General features: G+C 42.0%; 1 protein-coding gene across 2 annotated transcripts in view; it reads left to right on the top strand.

Moving 5' to 3' along the window:
* The window catches only part of Synpo2 (synaptopodin 2), a 145,851-nt gene that overhangs the window by 87,398 nt on the left and 47,200 nt on the right, over positions 1 to 11,253 (top strand). The window lies entirely within an intron of this gene.

Here is an 11,253-nt window from a genome sequence, read left to right as displayed (position 1 = left end):
TCATGAGGAAGCAGTGTTACTCCACTCTCAGAATTGACTGATAATTGAGCCAGGTAGCGCATTCTCCGCTGAGGACGAAGACTTGGAATTCTTAGCTTCTACTGTTGCTGATGAGACATTTAAGGCCATTGTGATTCCTGTCCTCGGTTCTTCTCTTAGACATTCACATTCATGGATTTTCCCGTGCCTAGGCTTGGCTATACCTTTTAGATCATGTGGGCTTTTTAAATTCAGAAACTCCTTTTCCTGGAAGTGTTTCCTCGCTGATTTGTGTCATTTGTTTTCTTACCTGAGTTTCTGATGTTTGGACCTTAAACTATCTGTATTCATTCTCTAGATTCCTTAGTTGCTTCTGTTTCATCAATTGGTCTTGCTGTTGGAATGTGTTGGGCCGTAGAAGGACCTGGAAAACTCTCTTAACCTTGTCTTTCAGCTTCCTACTAAGCTCTTTGTTTCATTTGAGATAGTTTTAATTGCCAGAAGTATTTCCTGTGCTTTTTAATATTTTACCCTCTTCCTGTGCCTCACATGTGGCATTGCTCTAGAGAAGATGTTGATATTTCTTGTTGTCTTCCAAGAAATGGTCTCTCTTTCGTTTCTGCTTTCCCCATCTCTTGTGCTGTTTTTCTCTGTTTTCAAGATGGGATCAGAGTGCTAAATGAAGAAGACACACAAATGCCACTCCTGGGGTCAGAAGGGAACCGGATCTATCTTCGGTAGAACACAGATTATCCAAGGAATTTGTATTCAATAACCCGAGCCTCCAAGTCTCTTCTGGACACAGTGAAGATTTAAGATGTGAATCCCCAGGAGTCAGTTGCTTGGCAGCCAGCCTGGGAATGCCTGGGGATTTCCTAAGAAAAATCATATGACTGTCAAGTTCTCGGGACTTACAAACTACAGCTGCCTCAAGGAGAAAGCTGAAGAATGCACTTTGGGAATGAAAAATAGCACAGGCTCACAGTTTGCGGCACTTATCTATCCAAAGAAATGACAGTACAAAGAAGGAATAATTTCTGTCTATGATATAAGTGGACTCTGGGTGGCTCCTAGAGGGACAAGCCGGTTGTTTTTTCTTTATTTGTTATAATAGTTGTAATACTTTATGTTCCTTGTGGGTACATCTGTTAGCGACCGATATGGGAGATAGAGACTTCTAGGTTACATCTCTAGCTTTCCTTTTAAGCTAGAAGAGCAGGAGTTGCCTGTTATAACCGGGGTGCTGGCACATGTAGACAACCCCCTAACCACCACTTGTCTTTCGAGCTATATTTATCCTTTAGTGTGTGTCTATAAACGTTTTTGTAAACAACTTGACCCACCCCATATCCAGGTTTACTTCTTTGCTTGTTACTTCGTTAAGTCACCACTGTGAGTAGGAAGGTTCTGATGGTAAAGAGCTTTATAGTACGCAGCTGTATGCAGCTACCAGACGGAAAGGCATGGTCTCTACTGTCTCGAAATAGGCAAATGTTTACCCACAACCCCCACCAACACACACAAGGAAATCAATAAACACCGGCATTAACAAACACTGCCAAGAAGGTAGAGAATGGAAACCCTTGTACACCGCTGGTAGAAATGTAAATCAGTCCCTCGTTTTAAAAAAAGCAGTATGGGGATTAAAATTTTTTATAAATTAAAAGTAGAATGAAGTTCTGTCATTTGCAACAGTGTGGACAGAACTGGGGAGTGTTGTGTCATTACAAGCACAGTACAGGAAGATAGGCATCACATGATCTCACCCATAAGATGAATGTAAAAAGTCTATCTCGTGAAGTTGTTACCGAGGCTGGGGAGAGTAGGGGATCCAGGACAGACATAGGAATGTTGATGAGTGGGTATTACTTACAAACAGACTCAAGCAAGAAGATATGGCCTGGTTTGTATATACAGAGGGTGAATATAGACAACAGCAAGGTCCTCTGCATTTCAAAGAGCTACAAAAAGGATTTACATGTTTTCAATGTAAGAAGCAATTAATGTTTGGGAAATATGTTTAGCTTGATTAAAACCTTGGAAATACAACATATATGTGTGTGTTACAGTACCACAAGACACTAAATACATATATATGTGTGTGTTACAGTACCACAAGACACTAAATACATATGTACAATTGTGTGTGGGGAAAGTGTAGGCACCAGCTCATGTGGTTGTGTACATGATTGTATGAAGGTGCGCTTGCATGTGTGTGTACATGGCGATCAGAGGTCAGAGGTCATCTATCTTCCACTTTACTGTTCGGTTCAGATTTTCTCCCTGAACCTGAAGTTGACAGATTTGGCAGAGCTGGCTGATCAATGTGCTCCAGGTATCCCCCTGCCTTTGCCCCAACTCAATACTGGAGTTAGAGGTGCTTGCCACCCCACCAGTTTTTATGTAGGTGTTCAGAACTTAAACCCAGGCCCTCATTTCCCCCAGCCTCTATCTTTTGTTTTAATGTAGCAGCTTGAAAATAAATTTAAGTTTATACTTGAAAAGAGGCATAAGACAGTTCTTATATGGGGAAATATAAGCTATATATATCTTATACATACATGCATACATACACACACAATTCTGAGTCAATTTAGTGCTAACTATATATACACAGCTGTGGGATCCTGAATGCTCATGGATTTGTAGGCTTGTTTTGAAAGTGTCCCTCCTACCAAAAGCAATCTACAGATTCAGTGAATGTTCTATCACAATTTAAATGTAACTCTTCACAAAAATTGAAAAAAAAAATCTCAAAAGTCATATGAAAGTACAAAAGACCCAGGACAGCCAGAACCATTAAACCGTTGCCAGAGGTTATCATCATCCCTGATCCCCGGTGTGAAGGAATACTACCGGGCTTCAGTAATTCAGACAACGTTGTACTTGCATAAAAACAGACACAGTGATCAAAGGAACAGACTCGAGGAACCAGGTATGAGTCCACACACCTATTGCCACCTCATTGTTCACAAAGACACCAAAAATTATGCATCAGAGAAAAGATGGAATCTTCAACAAATGGTGCTGATTAAGGTGGGGGCTGTGTGTAGAAGAACGAGATCCTCACCTAGTACAAAATTCAACCCCAGGTCGATTAAGGATCTAAACATAAGGCTAGATACCTTAATCTGTTAGAAAGTAGAGAGTATATTTTAATATCTGGGTTCAGAAAAGGACTTTCTGAGTAGAACCCTGACAGAACAGGTATTAAGCCCAACACTTGACCAATGGAACCTCAAAGGATGCCATCACATGAGTGAAGAGGCAGCCTATACAACCGGAAAAATCTTTACTCGCTGTAAATCTGACACAAGACTAGTGTCTGGAATATGCCAAGCACTAAGTGCCAAAAAAGAAAGTGACCCAATTAAAAATTAGAGTGTGGAACTAACCAGGATATCCCCAAAGAAGAAATGCAAATGGCCAAGCAATGTTTTTAAAGATGTTTAGTGTCCTTAGCCATCAAAGAAAAGCAAATTAGAGCTAATTTAAAATTTCATCGTACCCCTCTTAAAGTGGCTGAGATAAATAATAAAATGAAGAAATCTGCTGGTATAAATGTGGGGGAAGGGAGACCCTTATTCACTGTTTTCAGGAATGCAAACTGGTGAGGATGGTGGAAACTACTGTGGAGGTTTCTCAGAAACCTAGAAATAGGTTTACCATATGCTCCAGATATTCCACTCTTGGGCGTACTCCCACGGGACTCTGTATCCTACCACAATGAAACAGCTCACCCATTTCATTGTTGATACATAAAACCAAGCAGCCGACGTGTCTGTCGATGGATGAACAACTGATCAAACTATAACATTTAAGCAATGGGATATTATTCAGCTGTTGAGAAAAATGAAATCCGAAGTTAAATGGATGGATCTGGAAGTCATCGGTTGAGTGAGGTAATCCAGACCCAGAAAGACAAGGGTCATATGTTCCCTCTCATGTGTGGAAGCTAGCTTTAATTTTTATTTGTCTTCCATGCAAACTTTGAAATGTCTTATATATAAATGAGATTGAAGTATAAATGAGATTAATTAGTTACAGAGATTACATTGTAGTGAAAAGTCACAGTCAAACTACCTTTTGAAAATAGAGTAGGTGTGATCATAGCAAGAGAGGGATCCCAACATTACTAAATTTTGTTTTATAATCATTTTCTGAAATTAGGGTTCAAGTCTAAAGAAATCATATGATTTTCCCATTAAAAATGCAATTGGTATAGTCTGCTGTTTAGGTTGCTCGAATTCATCAAATGTTTTTATTCTAATCTTTAATGCCTATAATATGCTTGAATATATTTATGTTGCTACCACATTCAGCTATCACTAAATGCTATAATATTTATAATTAATTAACTTGAAGATCATTTTCTTCCTATATCACAAGCATTTGCTGATTCTATTTGCTTTGAATTTATCTAATAATGAGGAGGAAATTATATTTGCTGTCAAAATTAGAATCAAGAACAAGTGGAAGTTGGTTGTAGTGGCACATGCCCATAATCCAATCACTTTGGAGGAGGAATCAGAGGGACTGGAAATTTAAGTCCATCCTCAGATACGTAGAAATATTAGGTCAAATGAGCTACATCAGGTCCTGTCTTTTATTATGATGATGATTATCATTATTATCATGTAATACTTATATAATTATTAATTATATATTATATTTTTTCCCTTAGGGACTATCCACCTTGTTATTTTCTTCTTATTATTTGAGAATCCAATACGCATACACACCCCAATCCCTCTCCTGTCACCCTACTACAGCTCTCCACCTCTCAACGTCATGTGCTCTTTTCTGAAACTCTAGTTCAGTGTTCGTAATGCTGTCACTGTGTGAATGGGTGTGTGCTGCCTTGATGTTTTTCTGGTGGGCCCTCTCTTCCTCTTTCACTCCTCCCTACCCTGGCAGATGGAAGTCCCACCCTATTTTCTCTATCACCTAGTCATTGGCTTTTCCAGCTTTTATTGACAAGGCAGAGAATAAGTGGTGAGCATTGTTTACACCAACTTGAGACTGGATATTCTTAACCTAAGCATTGCATTACAATGCAGTGTCCAGATTGACCCTAGGTACTAGGATAGAGAAATCAGCATTTGAATAATACAAGGGTAAACCGTGCACAATAACAACGTACAGGTAAAAACATTCCAGATGAGCCTGTAACAAAGTAACCGGATCAAAGTAACAAAGAAACATTTGACATTTCAAACGTTTCAAAAAGCACGTTAGCATTAAAATACCATAAAGTTTTAAGTTTGGCTTTTTTTTTCAGTTTTTAAAGTTATTTCCAAAACTTTTTGTACAAAATATTTTGTTCACGTTCTTACCTGCTCTCAACTCTTCCCAGATCCCTCTCTCTACCTACCCCACCTCATCTTCTTTCTCTCCATTAAAAACAAAGCAAAGCAAACAAACAAACAGGAGCCATGCAAACAAAACAAAAACATGAAGTCTGCTTTGTGCTGGCCAGCCACAGCTGAGCATACAGCCTGCCCTGGGATGTCCCCACTGTCACTCCACTGCAGATAGCTTCTCGGTTCACTTCCTCTTCTCTATGCTGACACTTTAACTGGTTTGAACCTGTGCAGGTCTCATGTGTGCCGCCACAGTCTCTGGGACTTAGAGTGTGCATCAGGTCCTGTTGTGTCTGGAAAACACTTTTTCCTTGGAGTCATCCATCACCTATGGCCCTAAGAATAGTCCCAGATCCACTTCCAAATCGCTCCCTTAGCGTTACAGGGAGGGAGTCGATTGCTACCTACTGACAGAAGCTTCTCTTGATGAGTGATCCACTGTTCTATGGGTGTACCAGTATGTCATTAGGCTGTCTTTCCACCACACTGTCTCCAAGTGATATGATGGGAGCTTGCAGGTTTGTGGATTACACAAGACAGTTCCTTGGCCTGTCATTAATTCTGTGTCATCAACTCCCATCTGGCACTCCTAGCCCCAAGTGTTCCAGGAGAAGACTATGAGGCCCCTTCATGCTGTTTGTCCATTGTCATCCCTAGTGTACCCAGTGCTATCAACCCCTTTGTTACAAGCACAGTGTGCCTTCTTTCACGAGCTCACGGTGCCTAAGCAACCATCTCTATTGTTCTCCTGCCCACTACTCCTTAAGTGGACAGAGCCAAGCCCTGAAGATGCCTAGAATCTGACTCAGACTCCACAAGGAGAATCATGCAAACATTCAGAATGGTGCCTTCTCATATCTTCTAGTCTTTAAAAAATCCTTGCGATGTTTTTATTTTACTTTCATTAAGAAAATAAAATCATTGAGATGGTATCCAGATTCTCACTGATGGATTCTGATTTTTACTGTCTGCATTCTGAACTTGTATCTTTCTCCATAAAGAACGTTTGAGCCGACAGGAGTGACATTTTCTCGTGCACCCCGTCCCTCCTTCCAATGCCTCTGTGTCTCTACTCACTCAGGCCGACTCCCTCCAAGTGAAAGTAAAGGAGAAGTCACTCATTCTGTGTGCATTTCTCAGGGTCTGCACAAGACACAGGGGCCCCTCAAAAAAGTCAAGTCAGCTTAAAGGAGGAAGAAACCTTCATTGTGTTTGTTTGTTTGTTTGTTTGTTTGTTTGATTGATTGATTGATTGATTGATACAGGGTCTCACTATATAGTTCTGGCTGTCCTGGAACTCATATAGCTCTGGCTGGCTTCAAATTCACAGAGATCTGCCTACCTTTGCCTCCTTTTAACAAGGTGTAATAACAGAGGTCTGGACTGCTGGGATCCCCACAAATGCCACGACCAGCAGAGAAATGAACTTGAGAGGCAAGAAACCCAGCTCAGCACAAATTAGTTAGCAAGGCTGACACAAACTTCTGAGTCTGACCCCAGGCAGTTTATTTTTACATATTTCAACACAGTAAAATGTTGGGGAAAAGTTTCCTTGTGACAGCTATCATAACAAAACTTAAGGCATGACTACATTGAAACTCCCTCGGGAGGTACAAGTCTTTTACAACACACCTGTGACCTCTTCCACAAGAACGGGGTTCTATTGATTGAGAAGAGAGGCTCAGAATAAGGTTCTATGGAGGAGTGGTTTGTAATAGTAAGCATAACTGCAAACTCTTTTGCAAAGTACACAGGCTTGCTTTCATACAAATGGGTTATATTGACTGAGAAATGACACTCAGAATAATGGGAATTCAGCCGAGACCTAGTTTTACAGAATAGCAAAGATTACCAGGTCGTTAGTTAACACATCCATTCTCAGCCATCTGGATGAAAAACAAGAATGCACATCCCTTCCATTGAAAAGAAAATCCTGTGTGCTTAAATACTTTTTTCTATTGCTATATGTAAGCACATGGACTTCGTGCCCTCTATGGTAGACAGGACTTCAAGAATTAACAACAACAAAAAGTGTTTAATTCAATATTTGAAAAATAAAGTGAATACCAAAAAATGATGCAAAAAATATTAAACTGTAAGGAAAGACAGAGTCAAGAGCTATGCCTTCCTGAGCCCAGTTAAAGCCAAAAGCCCTGTCTCAGGTTCTTGTTTTTAAAACTCTTATGTTCTGCTCATCGAGAATTAATTTTGGTTTCATTTTGCTGCACTAAAATCTTCCTTCTCTTCACTCCTGGCTCTGGGAACTCCCAAAGCCAAAACCTTACATGTTTCACGCTCTATGTTTCTAAAGATGGCCCATGCCAGTCAGCTAGTGTGACCTTCAGCAGCCTGTTCGAGGAAGCCTGAAATTTAAAGGGAACTTCTGTAGGGCAGAAAAGGGATTTTTTTTTCCCCCCAGTTGATAAGGAACATGGTGACTCTCCCAGTTGATGAGGTAGACGGTGGGCTGGCCCTTCTGCTCACTTGCCCACGGAAGCTCACAGAAAGGCAGAAGGACCTGCTCCCTTCTGTCTGAGACTGGGGGAGGGGGTAGGTACAGGGTTTCCCCAGGCCAAGGCTAGGGTGGAGAGACTCTGCTCAGATTACCACCTGTTGCTAAAAGGAGGCCGTGGATCTCAAAGGACAGAGCTCAGAAGAACCGTGAAGGCGGAGAAGATAAATCAACTGCACCAGGAACGGCGGCCCTTGGCCTCGAAACTCACAGAAGCTAGTCAGTAGCCAAGGAAGGAATAGAAACAAGGTCCAGCTATACCAAAAGACCTTAACCTGAGCTTCCAAATCAGCCCCCTGCACCCTGCAAAGCCAGCTGTGGGTCAGAGGGTGGCGCTCAACCAGAAGCTGCCCGTGGGGAAGGCCTCTGCCTCATGCAGCGTCTGGGAGCAAGGAACGCTGAGTTAGGGAGAATGTTTGAAACGCATAAGAAATGGACGTCTTGCTTCCGATGAAACTGGACCACTTAATACCTGGAAATGAGGCTAATGAGGCTCCGAAGTGACCGAGGAAGGGAAAATGGGTTCTGTTCAACATCTTTTGACTATGACAGAAGGTAGTGAGAGGAAAAAAAATATTTAAATCCCACCGTTAGTAGTTTCCTAACCATCTTATGAAACAGGCTGGTTTCTTCTCATTGATCCAGACTATAGCCTTCTCTACCCTGCCCAGGACAGCCCAGTGACTGTAGCTCATGACCTCAAAAGACAGCCACCTGCCTCTTGTGCTCACCAGTGGCTGCAACATCAGGGCTGCCTCTGCTCCACACCTGTCAGCAACCCGTCCACGTCGTCTCTTGTTTGTCCCTTGACGTCCGGCCACACCTCTGTTAATACAGTTAATGAGCATCTTTTGTTTTCAGTTCGACTCATCTTGTGAATGAAAGTTTTAGCTGTGGTCTGGAAAGATGGCTCAGAAGATAGAAAAACTTACTTCTCTTTCAAAGGATCAGAGTTGGGATTCTACTTCTGGTATCAGGTGGCTCACAAATTCCTAGGACTACAGGTCAGAGGGCATGATACTTCCTCATGGTCTCTGTGGACTCCACTACATACATGTGTGCACTCACACGCATGCACACATGGAACTATTCATAATTTGTTTCGTTTTGGTTTTTTGCTAAGGTAAATTTGAATTTGTATGTACAGTTATTTTCCATTTTGCTCTGGCACAAGTATAATCAAATGGTCCGTGGGCTTTCTGTGTGGATGGAAGATGTACACAATAGCTTTGAAGGTTTGTTCTGCGTTCACGATCTGCTTATGTTCAAAATCAGGACTTTAGTGTTTCCAGTTGGAAGCTGGACCTGAGCAGTAGGCCAGCTTACATGGTTTGCCAGTGTTCACCCACGGAGTCTTGGCTTTGGAATAGCTTGTTTTTTGGGGGGGGGTTTGTTTTGTTTTTCTAGAAAAATAAACAGAAGTCATATAGTTAAATAGCCATGCCAGAAAAAAAAATCACAAAATCCCAGCACTTGGGAGGCAGAGGCAGAGGCAGGCAGATTTCTGAGTTCAAGGCCAGCCTGGTCTACAGAGTGAGTTCCAGGTCAGCCAGGGCTACACAGAGAAACCCTGTCTCAAAAAACAAACAAAAAAAAATCACAAAATAATGATCATATATTCATCTTCTAGACCTTTGAAAAGTAGAATCAGTTGAGTAAAATTAATAATATAGTTTCATGGAAAAAGTAATTTATTAAAAATCAGAGAGAGATGGGCTGGTGAGATGGCTCAGCGGGTAAGAGCACCCAACTGCTCTTCCAAAGGTGCAGCGTTCAAATCCCAGCAACCACATGGTGGCTCACAACCATCCTTAACAAAATCTGACTTCCTCTTCTGGAGTGTCTGAAGATAGCTACAGTGTACTTACATATAATAAATAAATAAATCTTTAAAAAAATCAGAGAGAGAGAGGAGAGAGAGAGAGAGAGAGAGAGAGAGAGAGAGAGAGAGAGATCCCAACATGTTTATTTAAAGTGTTTTATGGAAAAACAACAATTTATTGTATCAAATAGTAAATCCACGAATCACATAAGAAAGCTCACTAAAAATGCAGCGTTCCTAAGGAAGATAGCAGAATGGATCCGGTCTTCTGCCTGTTGAGAGACCCCCTCCCTACCACCCCAGAGGAGTGTAGAGTTCATTAAAGGTTATAAGCCTGGGAGCTTGTTAGCAGCAGAGGCTGGTTCTGGACTTGTCACTAGCTGCATCCAGCATGCTGGTGTGCATGCTGGTGTACAACCATCATCTTGCATAGCCAATGTGGGCTTTTCCCCAGTCAACTTGTAAAATGGCCATCATCTCCCTTACACAGCAACTGTTTTGAGCGTTCTTCTAGGCACTATAGTACAAATAGTATGACTAGCTAATTAACCAAATGAAGTAACATAAACAAAGTCTTGTGCTCCAACGGCATTTCCCTTACAAATTCCTCACAGAGACTGGCCGATAAGAGAAGCCGAGGGTTCTTGTCTGCCTTTGCAACACTCTCCTTGACTGGCTATGGCCCAGGATCCTTTAGGCAAGATGATGACATTCACACAGGCTTTCCTTGATCAGGAATAAACAGGAGACCTTGTAGCCAGCCACAACAAGGAACATGGCTGGTCTCACCCTTCATCGCCAGCGCAGCCTCATGAGCGCAGAGGTCAGCTGGCAGGATCTTGGATTCTCTTCTTGAAGTGCCTGCTTTGGAAGTCAATCTCACCACCCGGCCTTGCTCACTTGGACCTGCCAAGACAGGCAGGCATGCCAAACCCACTGGCAACTGTGATGGTGTCTGACCCAACGGTGCCCTCCGTTTCTGTGCATGTGTTCATTTCTACAAATTGCAGCCAGATTTGGCAGAGTGGGTGATTTTAGCTTTTACCGACTGCCTTGTGACTTTTCTTCTCTTTGAGCCAGGCCAACAGAGATGTAAATAGAGCCACTGCTGGAGTTTTGTTTTGTGTTCCTTGGATGTCTTTCCAGGGGGAATTCACTTACTTTTGCTGTCTGGTGTTCAACCACTTCCTTTCCATGAATACACTGGGACCCTATCGGTCTTGTAATGCTTTAATAATAAATGCCATGCGTACCCGAAAAGACAATGGAGAATAAATAGAAAGTCATATGTTTGAGAATGCCAGAGCCCAGGACCAGAAGGTCAGATTTTTGTATTCAGTTTAATTATCCCATTTGTCATCTATTCAGGGCATATTTGTTGCAGACATGTTCTACCTGAGGCCTCCTTCAGGCTGAAGAAGATGTGGTGGTCTTTGAGGTGCATTTTCGCTAGCCATCTTTAGAAAACTGAATGGGACCGGGCATGGTGGTGCACGCCTTTAATCCCAGCACTCGGGAGGCAGAGGCAGGTGGATTTCTGAGTTCGAGGCCAGCCTGGTCTACAGAGTGAGTTCCAG

The sequence above is a fragment of the Mus pahari genome, chromosome 4 (assembly GCF_900095145.1).
Source record: "Mus pahari chromosome 4, PAHARI_EIJ_v1.1, whole genome shotgun sequence".
Lineage (NCBI taxonomy): Eukaryota > Metazoa > Chordata > Mammalia > Rodentia > Muridae > Mus > Mus pahari.
This window is presented reverse-complemented; position numbering and strand designations above follow the sequence as displayed.